The sequence below is a fragment of the Mus caroli genome, chromosome 2 (assembly GCF_900094665.2).
Source record: "Mus caroli chromosome 2, CAROLI_EIJ_v1.1, whole genome shotgun sequence".
NCBI lineage: Eukaryota > Metazoa > Chordata > Mammalia > Rodentia > Muridae > Mus > Mus caroli.
The window spans coordinates 107,384,010-107,399,708 of record NC_034571.1 but is presented as its reverse complement, the minus strand read 5'-3'; positions in this window follow the sequence as shown (position 1 = coordinate 107,399,708).

Below are 15,699 nucleotides of genomic sequence, written 5' to 3'. Positions count from 1 at the left end.
AGAGGCAGGTGGATTTCTGAGTTCGAGGCCAGCCTGGTCTACAGAGTGAGTTCCAGGACAGCCAGGGCTATACAGAGAAACCCTGTTTTGAAAAACAAAAACAAACAAACAAACAAAAAGAATCATGCGTGCTCTACCTATTCATCCTCTGTCTGCCCTGACTCCTGACAACTACTATCTCTATGCTCTCTAGTTTTGCATTTTTCAGAATATCACGTGGCAGCAATCCTTCACTTACTAATATGTTTCGATTACCTCATTTCTTGTTATGGCTGTTTCTACTTTTTGGCAAGTATGAATAAAGCTGCTATCAACATTCAGGTACAAGTTTCATGTGAATGTCAGTTCCTTTGTATGACTACCAAAGAGCATAAATATGCTATCATCAGTGTGCTAGATTTATTTCCATTGCTATGATATATATTCTAACAAAAAAAAAAAAAAAAAAAAACGAATAAACAAACAAACAAAAAACAACCTAGTGGAGGAAGGGTTGTTTGGCTTACAATTCTGGACTAGCATCTATCATTAAAAGCAAATGGGCGGAAACTCAAGCAGCTAATCCCATTGCATCCACAGTAAAGAGCAATGATCTCCTTTATATTTCACTTCCATATAGCTCTCAAGTATCTCACAGTCCTGTCCATCACCCCTTTTAAAGTTGTATCTTCCCAAGCTCCTTCATTTTCCATTTATAGGAGTGGTTTTCAACCTTCCTAACACTGCAACCTTTAACACAGTTAATTCTAAATGTTGTGGTGACCTCCAACCTTAGAATTGTTTTTGTTGCTGCCTTATAACTTTTGCTACTGTTTGGAATCATAATGTAAATATCTGTTTTTTCTGATGGACTAAGGCATATCCTGTGAAAGGATCATTAGAACCCCAAAGGGGTCAAGGCCCACAAGTTGAGAACCAAAGCTTTATAGTGTTTGGATTCAATCATACAATGTTATCTACATTAATAAGATCATTATCTATAACCAGAAACCAGAAGCACATGTCGTAATGCTCTAAGATCTTTCATTACACTTGGTCTCCGGGAACCATATGATCATCCTTGCTTAGAACAAATTGATGCTCCTATGTTGTGCCACAACTTTCTACCTCCCCTGACCTTTGTAAACTGTTTGCACCACACCAATGGGCCAGTGTTGAATTCAAATACTTACATTTAACCGTACAAGTTAAATTGCCTCAATGCTGACTTTGTTTTCTGTTGTAACTTTATTCAGTTGTTTGGGCATTTATCATTTCTACTGCTTTGCAGACTTTTGTGAACCACTCCTTTTTCATTTTCTTGTCATCTGAGTCATCTATGAGATCTAAAAATACCAGCTAAAACTTTAAAATTAACTTTTCTAATGAACTATCATTTTTCAAACTTCACTTTCTTCATGAAGAGTTTTAGAGATGTTTTTCCATTACATATTACAAACAAGTTTACATCTCTTCTGTTATTATTGGACAAAAGTGTGTAAGAAGACTGGAGTGCAAAATACAAAATATAGAGATTGGTATTGGACATTTTCAATATATCATTTAGACACTCAAGTTATAAAATGATAACTTTAGATAATTTACTTAAATTTTATGTTTTTATATAATCAGTTACTGATTTAAATATTAAAAGTATACCAATTAGATATGAAGTCCCAAACAATGTAACTAAATAATGGGAGGCCTGGGTTAAAATTCAGAAAATCGATATTAATCTTTCTTTGGGTCTCAGTCTTTATTGCTTATGGAAAATTTGATGCTAAAATGTACCATACATCACACAATGACAAGGCTGAGAAAATGAAAAGTACAAAGCCTTACATAAATCAACGAAAAGATCACATCAGAGTGCCTAAAATTTAACAGAATAACTATTCAAACACCCACCCCACCCATTTCAGCTTTGTGGAAAACAGTATTCAAAGTAATTTTTTGGAAAAAATTGTATTTTAAACAAGGAAAGGATTGGAAGCTGGAGAGATGGCTTGGCCGTTACAAAGCACCCCTCTTCCAGAAGGCTGGGGTTCATTTCCAGCACTCACATGGCAGCTCACAACCATTGGTAACTTCCGTTCCAGATGATATGGTGCCTTCTTCTGGCCTCCACTAGCACTGTGCACATACCTGGTTTACAGACATGCAATCAAGGAAAATATTCATACACTTTAATGAATAGAATTTTAACTGGTCGCAGAAATTTAATCTCAAATTCATTACTTTCTCCCAATACCAGTTCATCCTTAATTTTCCTTCCTTTGAAAAGAGCCTTTTAGTACTAATGTATATGTTGTTGCTTAATGCTTAGCTTTGTCTTTTGCTGAAAGGCTCGCATGGAAATGGTTTGTTTTGTGTAATTACATATATAAGAACTCCTGTTCCAACAATTTGTAACTTTTAAAAACATCCTCAGTCTCAGCCTGGTTGTCTTTGTTTGTTTTAATGTTTGGCATTAGATCAGCCATATCCTCAAATATCTCAAAAATAACATTAAACCTACTCTGTTCTAATTTTTCTTAATGTACATCTATCACTACATTGCTTTGCAAAATTATTTTGTCTATCTGACGATTACTGTGAATATGGTCCAATTACAAAATAATTCTAGATTGCCATTCTGTTGAAGTTACTGTCTGTAATTATTGTACCCATTGCTCATTACAATGGAAGGCACTACTAGATTTACTAATATGAACTAACATGGCCTTGGTATACTGATGTTTCAAGATGAAGAAAAACATTTAAATTATGGGCCTATTTTCTGAATAACAATTGGAGTAGAGTTATTAGTGCACATATGAATGAAGATAATACCCCAAGTATATCATTGCCAGATTTATATTGGATTTTTTAGGAAGAGAAAAAGGAGTTGAATTCATCAAATTTTCATAATTTTAACTCATTTAAAAGACTTATTTTAAATTAAAAATAATTAAGGAAATTACCTGGGAATAAAGTAGTATAGTATGTTCTACTTTTTAATACACACTTAGTCCTCTTCTAAAGAGTCCTTTAAACTTTAACCAGAACTCAAGTAAAAACAGTCCCCACTAGAGTTGAAATCTCACTGAATCTGAAGCAGAGTGTAAGGAGAAACTTTTGGGTAGAAACTATCACGTATAAAAGATGACGGACATCTGAAGACAGCAGGCCTCTTGTGTATGTCATGCAATGGAATCTCATTTGCTGCTTACAGAAACCAATATGCTATCAAAGATCCCTTTCACAGAGGGACACTTTCTCCCAAGGTGACTGGGATGAGCAAGGTACTTAAAACCTGAACTTCTAAAAGGAATGAACCAACTTACTTGTAGGAGTAGATCACTCAGGCATTGAAGTCACCTGGGCATGGAGCTTCTCCGTGCATTTATGTCCCTCATCAGAGAGGAAAGAAATACCAGAGCTAAACACGTCTTATGCCCTGGATATATGGAAGGTTTACCAACCAGGAAAGGAAAATAACAAGAAAAATAAAGGGTCTTCTCTCTTTTCCTTCCTTTTTTTTTAACCCTGGCTATACTATTACATGTCACTTTGTTGTTATTTGTAAGAAATTGGGTTTTTATTGGTGTCTTCATTTTTTTTTTAGGTTGGTAGCCAATTTTTTATTGATTTACTTATTTTTTTACATTCCATATTTTATCCCCCACCCCCGACCACCCTCCAACTGTTCCACATCCCATACCTTCACCCTATCCCCCTGTCTCCATGTGGATGTCCCCACCCCCCAAGTTTCAGTTCTGTGTCTCCTCATCAGTTAGAAGCAGGTACTACTTGAACCACTCTTATGTATATATTGAATGCCTAAACAATCCCAGCCACTTTGAAAAGTTGGAAATACAATGCAGAATTAAACAGCCAAAAATAATCACCTTCGGGGATCTTGAATTCTGTGAAGTAAACCAGGCAAAGCTTGAGCTTCTGAGACATCAAAGCAGTGGGTACAGTGATTACAGACAGGACAGGTGTAATGATCAGTAGAGAAAGTGAATGTGATCTGAAAAGCTGGCTATGGTACCAAATTTAAAGCAGAGTGAGCAAAATAAAATGCCAGTCTTGACGTGCGGTCAGTCCCAGGTTCCCCATCAAAAGGCTAGTTGTAACCTCACACACTTGTAGTCCCAGCCCTGGGGAAGCATGACAGGCAGAACCCTTGTGCTCACTGCTGTCTAGCCTGCCATATTTGGTGGATTCCAGGCTGCTATTTCAAAATACAAGTAAAAACCTCCCCTCAAATGACACCCAAGATTGTCCTCTGACTCCATATACACATACATGTGTGTTTAATGAACAAATACACACATACACACATAGTAGACTACTTTTGCAGAGTTGCAGGATACAAAAGCAACAATTGAAAATCTCTTGTATCTCTGTGTATCAACAATGCATAATCTAAAATGAAAAGTAATACAGCATTCAGAAGAATAAAATATGTTTAGATAAATGTGACCTAGGTTTGTTTCTGTAAAACCTTGTGGGGGAAACAAAGAGATCATCCATAGATGTGGCGGTTTGAATAAAAAAGGATCTCCATAAGCCCATATGGAGTGGCACTATTAGGAGGTGTGGCCTTGGAGGTAATGAGCCACTGGGTGCTTGCTTTGAGGTCTCAGAAGCTCAAGCCAAGCCTAATTGCATCTCAGTCTCTTCCTATTGTCTGCAAACTCAGATGTACAGCTCTCAATTACTGCTCCAACACCATGGTGGCATCCTTGCCACCATGCTTCCCACCATGATGATAATGTACTAAACTTCTGAGACTGTAAGGCATCCCCAATTAAATATTTTCCTTTATTAGAGTTTCTGGGATCATGGTGTCTCTTCATATCACTAGAAACTGTAAGACAGTAGATATCCACTATCTATTCAGCACTCCAGGTAAGCTTCTAAAAATGGACCACATTCATATCCTAGATCACAAAACAAACTTTAACAAGTGCAGAATTAAAATAGCCCCATGCACCCTATCTGACCATTTTGCAATAAAACTGAAAATAGTTAGCAAACAAATTTGTAATGAGTTTACCAACTCATGGAAATTACAGCGCAATACTAATAGATAAGTGGGCCAAAGAAGAAATCAAGAAAGAAAAAGCTTCGTGAAAACAGAACACAGTGCCTGGGACATATTAAAAACATATCTGAGAGGGAAATTTTAGCCCTAAGGAACTACTCTCAAAGGGGGAAAAAATCAGAACACAAGTAAACAACTTAACAATGCAACTTAAGAATTTGAAAAGAAGACAAAATCAAACCCAAATCCAGTAGGTAGAAAGAAATAAGAAAAATCAAAGCAGAAATTAATTAGAACTCCTAAACCTGATAAACAACTTCAGTGAAGTAGCTGGATATAAAATTAACTCAAATCAGTGGCCTTTCTCTACACAAAGGATAAACAAGCTGAGAAAGAAATTAGGGAAACAGTACCCTTCAAAATACTCACAAATAATATAAAATGCCTTGGTGTAACTCTAACTAAGGAAGTGAAAGATCTGTATGATTAGAACTTCAATTCTTTGAAAAAAAAAATCTCAGAAGATGGAAAGATCTCCCATGCTCATGGATTGGCAGGATTAATATAAAAAAAGGGCTGTCTTGCCGAAAGCAATCTACAGATTCAATTCACTCCCCATCAAAATTCCAACTAAACTCTTCACAGAGTTGGAAACGGTAATTTGGAAATACGTCTAGAATAACAAAAATCCTAGGATAGCAAAAACTATTCTCAACAATAAAAGAACCTCTGGTGGAATCACCATCCCCGACCTCAAGCTGTACTACAGAGCAATTGTGATAAAAACTTCATTGTACTGGTACAGCAACAGACAGGTAGATCAATAGAACAGAATTGAAGACCCAGAAATGAACCCACACACCTATGGTCACTTGATCTTTGACAAAGGAGCTAAAACCATCCAATGGAAAAAAGACAGCATCTTAAACAAATGGTGCTGGCTCAACTGGCAGTTAGCATGTAGAAGAATGCAAATTGATCCATTCTTGTCTCCTTGTACAAATCTCAAGTCTAAGTGGATCAAAGTACTCCACATAGAACCATTTTAGAGGGGAAAGTGGGAAGAGCCTTGAACATATGGGCACAGGGGAAAGATTCCTAAATAGAACACCAATGGCTTGTTCTGTAAGATCAAGATTCGACAAATGGGACCTCATAAAATTGCAAAGCTTCTGTAAGGCAAAGGACACTGTCAATAAGACCAACAGATTGGGAAAAGATCTTTACCAATCCTAAATCTGATATGGGGCTAATATCCAATATATATAAAAGGCCACCAACAGATTGGGAAAAGATCTTTACCAATCCTAAATCAGATATGGGGCTAATATCCACTGTATATAAAGAACTCAAGAAGTTGGGCTCCAGAAAACCAAATAACGCTATTAAAAATGGGGTACAGAGCTAAACAAAGAATTCTCAACTGAGGAATACCAAATGGCTGAGATGCTCCTAAAAAAATGTTCAATATCCTTAATCATCAGGGATATGCAAATCTGAACAACCCTGAGATTCCACCTAACACCAGTCAGAATGGCTAAGATTAAAATCTCAGGTGACAGCAGATGCTGGTGAGGATGTGGAGAAAGAGGAACACTCCTCCACTACTGGTGGGACTGCAAGCTGGTACAACCACTCTGTAAATCAGTTTGGCAGTTCCTCAGAAAATTGGACATTGTTCTACCAGAAGATCCAGCAATACCACTCCTGGGCATATACCCAGAAGATGCTCCAACTTATAATAAAGACACATGCTCCACTGTGTTCATAGCCAGAAGCTGGAAAGAACCCAGATGTCCCTCAACAGAGGAATGGATACTGAAACTGTGGTATTTTACACAATGGAGTACTACTCAGCTATTAAAATAAATGAGTTTATGAAATTCTTAGATAAATGGATGGATCTGGAGGATATCATCTTGAGTGAGGTAGCACAATCACAAAAGAACACACATGATATGCAATCACTGATAAGTGGATATTAGCCAAGAAGCTCAGAATCCTTCTTAGAAGGGGGAACAAAATACCTATGGAAGGAGTTACATAGACAGTTTGGAGCAGAGACTGAAAGAATGACCATCCAGAGACTGCCCCACTTGGGGATCCATCCCATAAACAACCACCAAACCCAGACACTATGGCAGATGCTAACAAGAGCCTGCTGAAAGGAGCCTGATATAGCTGCCTCCTGTGGGCCTTTTGTCAGTGCCTGTCAAATACAGAAGTGGATGCTCACAATCATCCATTGGAAGGAGCACAGGGTCCCCGATGAAGGAGCTAGAGAAAGTACCCAAGGAGCTGAAGGGATCTGAAGTCTTATGGGAGGAACAACAATATGAACTAACAAGTAACCCCAGAGCTCCCTGGAACTATACCACCAATCAAAGTCAACACATGGTAGGACATTTGGCTCTAGCTGTATATGTAGCTGAGGATGGCCTAGTCGGTCATCAATGGGATGAGAGACCCTAGGTCCTGTGATGGTTCTATGTCCCAGTATAGGGGAATGCCAGGACTGGGAATGGGAGTGGGTGGGTTGGGGAGCAGGAGAGGGGGAAGGGGATAGGGGATTTTCAGAGGGTAAACAAAGAAAGGGGATAACATTTGAAGTGTAAAGAAAATATCTAATAAAAAAGGAAAAAAACTAGAAAGAAAAACAGTTCAAACAAAGAATCAGTGAATCTCGAAGAAGTGATTTTTTTTTTTGAGAAGGTAAATAAGATTTGCATTCTCTTGGCCCAGTTAACCAGAAGAAAGATATAACCCTAATTAACAGAATCAGGATTGAACAGATAACAAAACATTACACAGGCACCAAAGAGATTCAGAATACATAAGGAAAATACTTTTTAAAGATCAGTGCTCCATTAAGTTGGAAAATCTAAAAGAAATGAAAAAAATTTTTCCAGATTCATCCAAATTGCCAAATTTAAACCAAGAGGAGATAAATAACCTAAACAAACAAGTAATAAATGAGGAGATTGAAAGTGTAGGAAAAAAGTAAAATAAAACAAAAACAAACACACAAAAAAAACCCTTCAGAGTAGTAAAAGCCCAACCAAGAAATACAAAGTCCACTCATTAAGTAGCTGCTCTCTGGGTTGGGCGTGATGGTCACTATGTTGAAGCACAGTTACCTGAGACACTCTTTGCTCTCCCCAGTAACATCCCAGAGATGAGGGGGTTGATCAAGAGGGATTTATCAGCGGGGAACTGCCTGTAAATTGTACATCTGCCTTTGAGTCATTCTAAGTACAATCACTGGATAACCATGATGGATTTGAAAGACGTCAGTCTGCCTGCATCTTCTGAGCTATGTAGAATAGATGTTATTCTGTGTCTCCCCACAAGCCTCAAAACAGTAAGACTGCTTCCTGCCTGACCCAGGGAAGTCTATAGCAAGAGAATTGCTATGAATTCAAGGCCTTATCAAAAGTGAGACCCTTTCTTAAACAACTACAAAAAAGTCTGTCTTCCATTTTTATGTCAAATTACTTTGTTTTATATAGCCCCTCGACTCAATTTTCACATCTCTAATGTGAGAGAAGGGATAGCAATACTATACTTTCATGATTTCATTTTTCACGGTTAATTCTATTGCATACTTTATCATATTTTCCTTAGGCATACAAAACACATTTTCATGTCAAAGTCTGCTTTTTCTTTCAATTGACTAAAGGCAAAGAATTTAAGTCTCCACTTTAGAAATAAGATTTGCCTATTTCAGAGGTACTTGCTCTAGACCGGTTCCAAAAGCAGCTGAAGTTCTCTTTGAAAGAAGATAGGGACAGCTCCCTGTATGTATTCCTTAACACATGATTTAATATGGAAACAGAATTTTCCATTGATCTTTCTTACTGACAAGTTCAAGTAGAGGCATGAATTCCAATAACCTACTTTTGTCTGGCTATATACTATTTATTTTTTTATTGATCCAACTTGACATCTTTCTTTGATTATTTATTGGTCCAAGTAAGTGAGTATCTAATGAGAAGTTGTTTCAATTTCTGGGTCACATTTATTTCCCAAACTAATTATAAGCTAGGTGTAAATTTCCATTCCATATAATAGGGTTTCTGCTTGAACCAAATATTTCTGAAAGGCAGAGTTCATTTGTGAATGGGTCTAGGATATAAGACTGGCAGTTTGTTTTCATTCTTTGTACTTTGTGTATCTCCTGCCACCTGATTATCATCTTTTTAATTGGCCTCTATTACCAGTGACACTAACCCATCACATAACTCAATGGAGACATGACGCTTCACACTTAATTTATTACATCAGCTTATCAAATTAAAGTAGTTTCACCTTCCTTAAATACAGTCAACTTTTATTAAAGGTGAAGGGAAATGATTGCCTCTCCAGGGGAAAAAAGCTACATTCATGAGTTTCATTTCATGAGTGTTATTTGAGTGACTCCACCATTCTCTCTTTCTTACCCCCGCCCCCAAATCATATTTTCCACATGTGAAACGAAAGTTAAATATTTTTAAATTAAACAATTTTTAAATTTTGGAATTATATTTATGTGGATCTTCTTTTGGCTTATTCTCCTATCAGACTAAGTTAAAAGCTTGATATAATGAGAGATTATTTTTCCTTATTGACTGCTGATGTCAACAGTGTATATATCATTACAGAACTGAGCATCCAGTAGGCAGTCAATCGAGGTTTACTATATTAAGTTGAATTGACTTAGCCTTTAAGTTTGTCAAAGGATAAATGATTTATCTATGAACCATCTCTGAAAGTTTAGCATTCTACCTATTCATTACTACCACAGATGAGCAGTTAGCAGAACAATATAATAAAAAGCGGGACAGCCTTGTTTACTAGGAAGATACCATAGTCTTGTGTGTGGCTTGCTTAGAGCCAAAGCCAGCGTCACCCTTTTCTTTTCTTTTTTTTATTTTTCTATTTATTTTTAAAATTGTTTTAAATTCACTTTATATCCTGATCACAACCCCTTTCCTTCCTCTCCTCCCTGTCCCACCCTTACAAATACTGCCCCTTTTGGTCTCCTCCCTTTTCCGCAGAAAAGTGCATCCTCTCTTTAGGTATCATGGCATCTTTGGATATCTAGTCCCTGCAGGACTAGGCACATCCTCTCCCTCTGGATCCCAACCAGGCAGTCCAGGTAAGGGAAGAGTTCCAATGGCAGGGAACAGAGATTGAGACAGCCACTTGTTAGAGGCTGTTCCCTCAGTCTGTGTTCCATCTTTATCTCTGTACATCTTGTAGGCAAGACACATTTTGGGTTGAAGGTTTTATGGGTTGATTCATGTCCTCCTCCCTCCTCTAGAAGTTCTGGCTGGCTGCAGGAAGTAGTCAATTCAGTCTCTATATACCTCTCTGGTAGGGGTCTCACCTAGGGTCATCCCCCACAACTGCCATCCCATTCTCCTCATGCCCTTTCCTACCCAGTTCCCTCACCCCATCCACCTCCAATGACTATTTAGGTCTCCCTTCTGAGAGAGATTACTGCACCCTCCCTTCTGGTCTTACTACCCAGTTATTTTGGATCTGTAGATTGTAGCTAATGTCCAATTATAAGTGAGAACATATCACATGTGCCTTTCTGGCTCTCAGTTACCTCAATCAGGATGATATTCTCAAGTTCCAACCATTTGCCTGCAAAATTCATGATGTCTTTGTTTTTAATAGCTGCGTAGCGTTCCATTATGTTCATGAGTGCATAAATATGGGCAAATGGTGGTTACTCGCAGAAAGCAAAGAATCTAATACAGCTAGCGAGTTCATCTATAAATATAATATCATGTCAGAATTCTTCCAATTTCTTAAGAGAAATTAAATCTCTTTTCCCTATTTACTAGGTTATTTTTGGTTTTGTTTAGTGTATTTATATGATGATAATGGAACATTCAAATAATGACTAAGTGTATCTTAAGCATTACGGCACACGAAGAGATGAGCTAGGATTTTGCTCTGAGTATTTGAATTTGACTATTGGCCTTACATATTACATTTCACTCAATTTTGACATAAACATTTAAGAAATATTTTAGGTATGATATTAGTTTTCAGGTTTTATATTAAAAGAACAAAATGGAGTTCTCTATCTTTTCTTATTGATATGAATGCAGATGGGTACTAGGAAGTCTTGGATTTCCATCTGTGTAATTACTGTAGGAATAAAGGAAAATGAAGAGAGTACAGACATGAAGACCAGCCTTGAACAGAGAGCTTTTAAGCCAGCTGGCAACAAGAGTATACTGAGGGCAATTTGCATTCAACTACGTCCATATGAATGAATTCAAATGTTTAATAAATGACTTAATTTCAACTTCAAATGACAGCAGAAATCCACATGATCATTAATTAATCTGCTTCATTTTTCTAAAATCTCTAAATTATCAACCAGTTTTATTGAAAATGTTTAACATTTTCATTAACATTCGTGTTACTATTTTTTATAGAAAAATCCAGGTTAAAGTCTATTTAGAACTTTATTTTAATAATTGAGAAATTCTACTTTATTTCTCAGTTATACAATACTTATTTTCAAAACTATTTGAAACCCAACTGTGTTTGAAGTTTAGGGGTCTGGAAGCAAGGCTCAGTGATTAAGAGACAGAGCCTTACTGCTCTTATAGACAGAACTAGAGTTCCATTCTTAGTATCCACAAGGCAGCTCACAAATGGGCCAGACTCCAGTTTTAGGGCATGCAATGCAACCTTTGGCCTCTGTGACATAAACATACCTTCATGCAAACAGATGCATATAATGTTTTAATGAAAGAGTTTGTTAGAGTACCTATGGAAGTTGATTTATAAGGTAAACTAATTTTCTTTTAAAAATTGGTCACTTCGTGCTGGAATTAAAAGAATGTATCCTGCCCCATTCCACTTATAAATATATAATTAAAATGGATTAAAAATTGATATATCTTAACTGTTTGGTGCCTATTTGATCCTAAATGTTCTCCCACTACCCCACTGTATTGATATGCAATTGCCAATTTACGATGATTAATATGAGCTTAATTTCTTGCTTTAAGTTCATTCATTTGTTTTTTATTTACCTATGTCTGACAAGCTAATTAATGTATTAGTTAATTTATACAGTTAGAGTCATTTATTAATGGTGTTTCTTAATAATTTTTCTGAAGTAAGGTCTCACTATATACCTCAAACTAGCATTGGACTAACTCTGTAGCATAGATTGTCCTCAAACTCATAGCCCCCCTCCCTGCCTTAGTCCCCTAAGTGCTGTGGTCAGATTGCCTGCTCCACCACACCTGCCATATAGTAAGCCACATCTGCACGATCAACATTTTTCCTATGGAATTATTTAACGGATGTGCTTGCTGTTTATTCCTTATGCCTTTAATAGCTATAATATCTCCTCCTTTTCTTTGAGTTAGCCAGAGCATAACTCCTTGCTGTTAGAGTGTGCTTTTGATCTTTTCATGGCAGCCATGTACTGAGAGTGTGTGCGAACTGCACTGTGACTTCTACCATTCACATCGGTCATTGATCATTTATTTGCATTGTCAGTATTTACTTCTTTGCCATTATCAGATATCACATTTTACTATGAGCAGATAAACCTTCGCTTCTGCTCTACATTTTACTTTGAGTGGATGCAAATTGCCCTTACCTGTCAGGTTCTTTACCTTTCTTGATTCATCATTTGTTTCCTTGCCCACTAGCTTTTTCTTGGTTCTTAGCATATTCAAACAAGCCATTCATGAGTAGCTGCTCAGATGAAGTGAACTGTATTGAGAACAACACATTTAATAGAAAAAGAGCACCACAAAGAAATTGTAACCTTCCGTATGGAAATTATGGATTGTCTTTGAAAAATAATGAATATTTTATTTATATATTTATTATGTGTTTGGGTGTTTTGCTTACATACATGTCTATGCACTATGTGCATGCCTGGTGCCCCCAGAGANAAAAAAAAAAAAAGGCATCAGTTACCCTGGTACTTGAGTTACATACATATAGTTGTTAGTCTCCTTGTGGGTACTTGAAATCAAATCCCATTCATCTGAACGAACAACCAGGGTGTCTCTGAGCCATCTCTGGCCCCCTTTTATTTCCTTTATTTCTTTATAATGCAATATTATGTTAAAGTTGCTGTTTTTACTTCCTAACTTTTGCATAACACTGACAGCAGTACTCATCATTACATAGGAAATAATGCTATTTACTATGAAATAGACAGTTGTCTGAGGATTCAGATGCATTATGGAGTTCAATATTAATTGTAACATTTTTGAAATTTTGAATATATTATTATGCACTACTATAATCACTGTTTTGCACACCTTATATGTTGTAATCTTGGAACTCAAACACAAGCATCAGACCTAGACTTGATTAAGTTTTAGCCATTGTGCTATATGGGCTTTTAAATATTTTCCAGTTATTTATTTAGTGGCGTGAATGTTTGTGTGGCCATGCATGGGGAGGAAGTCAGAGGATAACCCAACAGAGTGTTTTTTCATTCCATGAATTGAACTCAAGTCATCAAGCCTGAAAGCAAGCCCCTTTACTCACTGAGACATCTTGCTGGCTCTGGGAGTATACTTTTAAAAGATACATCAAGATACTGTGTTTATAGACCCAATTTGAAGCTTCATGCCTACTGAATAGAATTCCTGTTGCTAGAAAGAGCTATGCATCCTACTGGATGAGAAAAGTAAACAGCAATATCACACAACTGCAAGACCTATAACCTACACTGGTGACATTCCTGCAAGATACCCTGGTACAATAGTCATGAAAACCTTGTGGGAGTAAAAAAAAATCACATTTTTAATAGTAATACAGATTCACTCCATGAAATGTAATCAATACCTGAGACTACTAAAATTGCTAAGAACCTGAAACCAAATAGATAATGGGCCAAGGGGCAAAACCTACTACTCTTATTCGCTCAAGCAGTGGTTCTCAACCTCGGGTCCCAACCCCTTTCACAGGGGCCACATTTCAGTTATACTGCATGTCAGATATTTACATTACAATTCATACAAGTAGCAAAATTGCAGTTATGAAGTAGCAACAAAAGTCAGGTTATGGTTTGGGGTCACCACAACATGAGGAACTGTATTACAGGGTTGTGGCATTAGGAAGGCTGAGAAGCACTGTGTTAGAGTAACATAGCAGTAGAATGAGTATAAGGGACAGGATGTGTTACATGAGTTGCTATGATCAGTATATCACTCAGTATATCTTCAGACTGTAGAGGATACAGCATAAACTCACAACTCATCGATGTGCAGTGAGTGAGAGAGTTTGGAGCACTTGACCCTAAATGGAATGTCTTTATAAAACTCCTCATCCTCAAGGTTCAGGGATCTCTGTGGGAGAGGAAATAGAAAAACTCAAAGATCAAAAATGGTATGATGTCAAGGAAACAACATCTTTCAGACAAAATAGGCCTGTTAACATATGAACTCACAGAGATGATGACAGATTGCATAAGACCTGCACCCATTTACACCAGACACAATACCAGCATGTGGAGGGGAAGGGGGCACATCCCTCCTTCCCCAAACAACAAGCTATTTGCAGATGGTACCTACAAAGAGAGGGAAGATCAGTTTCCTCCAGTGGAGTGACACTGGACCTATCAACCATACTCCGTTTGGCTCCATGATCAGGAGTATTAACCAAACCAAAATGGATTCCATGTTTTTTAAGTTTTGTTTAAATTGGAGTTTTGATTTGTTTCATGGTTCTGTTTATGTTTATGATATTTTTTGTTTGTGTTTGTTTTCATTTCAGAGGGTTTTTTTTGAGAAAATAGGGAAGATAAAACATAAAATTTGGTGGATAAAGATGCAGAAAGGATCTAGCAGGAGTTTAGGAAATGAAATAATATTATCAAAATATCGGTATGGAAAATTTTAAAGATGTTGATGTAGAAAACAAGATAATGCATTCATAATATTAATGCAGCTGAAATTTATGCAAGTATTCAAGGCCAGACCATCCATTGACTCCTCTGTATCTTTAAACATGTCTTATTTGCCATGTTGTCTTAGTATTAACATTAATTTCTTCTTTTACATGTACATTCATGTGCCATCAGTATGTATATGTGTGTGCTGTGTATGTAGCATGTGTTTGTGCAAGTGCATGTGATGCCTTTTCATGTAGCGACCAGGGTTTGACATTGTCTGATTTTCTCCATCACTCTCCATGTTATCTATTGAGGCAGAATCTCTCCCTTTAACCCAGAGCTTTCCCTCTGCTCTGGAACTCTCCAGTCCCTGCCTCCCTGTCCTTGGATGGCTGTCAGTCCACACACTTGTCAGTTATCTGTTTAGGGGCTGGGGACCCAGCCTCCACTTCTCACCCTGTTTTCTCAGCTCTAACATTAATTTCTTCTGAAATGAACAAAATACATTGATGCAAAATATCAGATTGATCTATTCATATATGTGAATTGTTGCTACAAATGTGATCCTTTTCTAAGTATTTTAGGACATTTAAAACATTAGATTTTTCCATCTTCTGAGATCTTCTTTAATTTCTTTCTTCAGAGACTTGAAGTTCTTATCATAAACATCTTTCACTTCCTTAGTTAGAGTCATGCCAAGGTATTTTATAATATTTGTGACTATTGAGAAGGGTGTTGTTTCCCTAATTTCTTTCTCAGCTGTTTATTCTTTGTGTAGAGAAAGGCCATTGACTTGTTTGAGTTAATT